General features: G+C 45.9%; 1 protein-coding gene across 1 annotated transcript in view; it reads left to right on the forward strand.

Moving 5' to 3' along the window:
- The window catches only part of Rbms2 (RNA binding motif, single stranded interacting protein 2), a 46827-nt gene that overhangs the window by 18296 nt on the left and 24781 nt on the right, over positions 1–3750 (forward strand). The window lies entirely within an intron of this gene.

The raw sequence follows: 3750 nt of genomic DNA on the forward strand, positions 1-3750 counted from the left end.
TGAACTCTGGGCCTGGGTGCTGTCCCTCAGCTCTTCAGCTCAAGGCTAGTGCTCTACCACTTGAGCTACAGCGCCACTTCCGGTTTTCTGGTGGTTAATTGGAGATAGGAGTCTCATGGTCTCTCCGGCTCAGGCTGGCTTTGAACTGTGATCCTCAGATCTCAGCCTTCTGATTATAGAAATATTCTATCTTCGGAGCTGGGAAGTTGGCTCAGTGGTAAAGCACTTGCCTTGCATGCCTGAGGCCTTGGGTTAGATTCCTCAGCACCACATAAGTAAAAAGAAAAAAGCCGGAAGTGGCATTGTGGCTCAAGTGGTAGAGTGCTAGCCTTGAGCTGAAGAGCTGAGGGACAGTGCCCAGGCCCAGAGTTCAAACCCCACGACCAGACCCCCCCAAAAAAAAGAAAAGAAAAAAGAAATATTCTATCTTCATTCCCGGCATGGTGGCTCATGCTTATAATCCTAGCTACTTAGGAGACAGAGCTAAGAAAAAAGAAAGGAAGGGCTGGAAAGGTGGCTCAGTGGTCGAGCGCTTGCCTTGCATTCATGAGGCCCTGGGTTCGATTCCTCAGCACCACATAAGCAGGAAAAAAAAAGCCGGAAGTGGCGCTGTGGCTCAAGTGGCAGAGTGCTAGCCTTGAGCTGAAGAGCTGAGGGACAGCACCAAGGCCCAGAGTTCAAGTCCCACGACCGGACCCCCCCCAAAAAAAAAGGGGAGGCGAGGGGGAAGGGAGGGGAGAGAATCGAAGGGACATTCTCTTACCATGGCGAAGGGGTGGAGGGGTTCCCTGTCTCCACTTGGAGAGCAGAGCACATGGCTCGGGGCGTCTGGATTTGCTGATTCTCTTTTTGCTGCTGGTATCATGAATTGTCATCACCACCCCAGGACTAGAGTCACATGCTTGGGAGAAGCAGCTCTGTTTGCTCAAGTAGAGAGAAGTAATAGTAACTCCTGAAAGATGAGTAAGGTCATATCTTATTAAGTAATCTGTATATTGTGAACTCAGGAAGCACGATTAGAATGTAGGTCACCGTCGTCTTGATTATAAGGTAAGTAAAAGGTGCACTCATATGAGAGAGGTGAGAACAAACTGGCACAAACCTCATAGGAGTTTTTTGTGGGTTTTTTTGTTGTTGTTTTGTTTTGTGCCAGTACTAGGGCCTGAACGGAGGACCTTGTGCTCTTGTTCAGCCTTTTTACTCAAGGTTGGCACTCAACCACTTGAACCACAGCTCCACTTCCTGACTTGCAGCTTTGTTGCTGATTAATTGGAGTAAAAGACTTTGTTAAGGCTGGGTACCAGTGGCTCACAGTTGTAATCCTAGCTACTCAGTAGACCAAGATCTGAGGATCTCAGTTTAAAGCCAGCCCCTGGCAGGAAATTCTGTGAGACTCTTATCTCCAATTAACTACCAGGAAACCAGAAGTGGCACTATGGTTCAAAGAGGTAGAGCACTAGCCTTGAGCAAAAAGCTCAGGGACATCACCCAGGCCTGAGTTCAAGCCCCACGACTGACCAAAAAAACAAAAACTTATCAAACTTTTCTGCCTGGGTTGTCTTGAACCTCTGTCAACAGAACTCAGCCTCCTGAATAGCTAGGATTACAGGCATGAGTCACTAGCACCTGACTGGTAGGCTTTGATTATCACTGTAGATCTAGCAATTCAATAGAAATCTCAAGTGATTTATTTTTTCTTATGGCAGAATAGGGTTCCACCACTCGTAAGAAGCATATTCCACATTAATCAAGATTTTGTTTATTTTTTGTTTTTGTTTTTACCAGTCCTGGAGCTTGAATTCAGGGTCCGGGTATTGTCCCTAAGCTTCTTTTGCTCAAGGCTAGCACTCTACCACTTGAGCCACAGCAATACTTCTGACTGTTTCTGTGTATGTGGTACTGAGGAATCGAACCCAGGGATTCATTCATGCTAGGCTAGCACTCTATCACTAAAGCACATTCCCAGTCATGTTTCTTTTTTCTTTTGTTAACTACCCTAATTTTTACCATCACCCTCCCAAAAAAGAAAGGGAAAAAAAATCTAGAGATGAAATTAGTATCATGGGGGCTGGGAAGGTGACTCAGTGGTAGAGCATGCGGCCCTGGGTTCGATTCCTCAGCACCACATAAGCAAAAAGAAAAAAGCCACTGTGGCTAAAGTGGTAGAAGGCTTGAGCTGAAGAGCTGAGGGACAGTGCCCAGGCCCAGGCCCAGAGTTCAGGCCCCACAAATGGACCCCCCCCCCAAAAAAAGAAATTAGTATCATGCTTTATGCTTTGAATGCCAAGGGATACCTGGAGCATGAATGTGATATAATAACAAAATGCCCTCCTATACGAAGGGATGCAAATTTAGGTAGAATATTAGTAATCAAATATAAAAGAACAGAAAACATTAGCCGGGCACTGGTAGCTCTTGCCTCTAATCCTAGCTACTCAGACTGAGATCTGAGGATCAAAGTTTAAAGCCACTCTGGGCAGGAAAGTCTGTGACACTATTACTCCAATTAAGCACCAAAAATAGCTGGAAGTGGAGCTGTGGCTCAAGTGGTAGAGCACTAGCCTTGAGCACACAAGTTCAAAGACAGCATTCAGGCCCTGGGTTCAACCCCTGTGACTGACAAAACAAAATAAAACAAAAAAGCCAGGTGCTGGTGTCTCGGGCCTGTAATCCTAGCTACTCGGGAGGCTGAGATCTGAGGATCACAGTTCAAAGTCAGCCGTGAGACTCTTATCTCTAATAAACCACTCAGAAACAGGAAGTGGTGCTGTGGCTCAAGTAGTAGAGTGCTCACCTTGACCTGAAGAGCTGAGGGACAGCATCTAGGCCCAGAGTTCAAGACCCACAACCAACAACAACAACAAAAAGAAGAAAGAAACACTAAAACCTGATTATACCATAAGGATATAAACTGCTTTGATAAAAAATATCCATGTTTCAGACAGTCTGGCCTTTTATTGTTTTTGTTTGTTTGTTTGTTTGGTATTGTCTGTGTTTCCTTCTTTCTTTGTTTCTCTCCTTGTTTCTTTCTTTCTTGTCATGGAAATTGAACTCAGGGCCTAGCAACATCCCTAAACTTTTCTGCTCAAGGCTAGCTCTCTACCACTTTGAGCCACAGCTCCACTTCTGGCTTTTGGGTAGTTAATTGGAGATAAGAGTCTCATGAACTTTCCTGCCCAGGCTGTTTTTGAATCATGATTCTCAGAACTCAGCCTCAGTAGCTAGGATCAGGTATGAGCCACCAGCACCCAGCAGGATCTCATGCTCTTGCTTAGCTTTTTACTCAAGGCTGGTGCTCAACTAATTGAGCCACACCTCCACTTCTGATTTTTGCTGATTAATTGGAGATAAGAGTCTTAGATTTTTCTTTAAACCAGGATCCTCAGATCTCAGCCTTCTGAGTAGCCAGGATTACAGGCATGAGCCACTGGCACTCAGCTTTTATTTATTTATTTTAATAAACTTGGTAAAAATATATGGTAGAATGAGACAAGAGTTGTAACATCTATTTTTTTGGGGGGGGATGGGGATCCGGTTGTGGGGCTTGAACTCTGGGCCTGGGTGCTGTCCCTCAGTTCTTCAGCTCAAGGCTAGCTAGCACTCTACCACTTGAGCCACAGAGCCACTTTGGCTCTTTTTTTTTGGGGGGGGGTCCGGTCATGGGGCCTGAACTCTGGGCCTGGGCACTGTTCCTCAGCTCTTCAGCTCAAGGCTAGCGCTCTACCACTTGAGCCACAGCGCCACTTCCGG

This window comes from Dipodomys ordii, unplaced genomic scaffold (assembly GCF_000151885.1).
Source record: "Dipodomys ordii isolate 6190 unplaced genomic scaffold, Dord_2.0 Scaffold3, whole genome shotgun sequence".
Lineage (NCBI taxonomy): Eukaryota > Metazoa > Chordata > Mammalia > Rodentia > Heteromyidae > Dipodomys > Dipodomys ordii.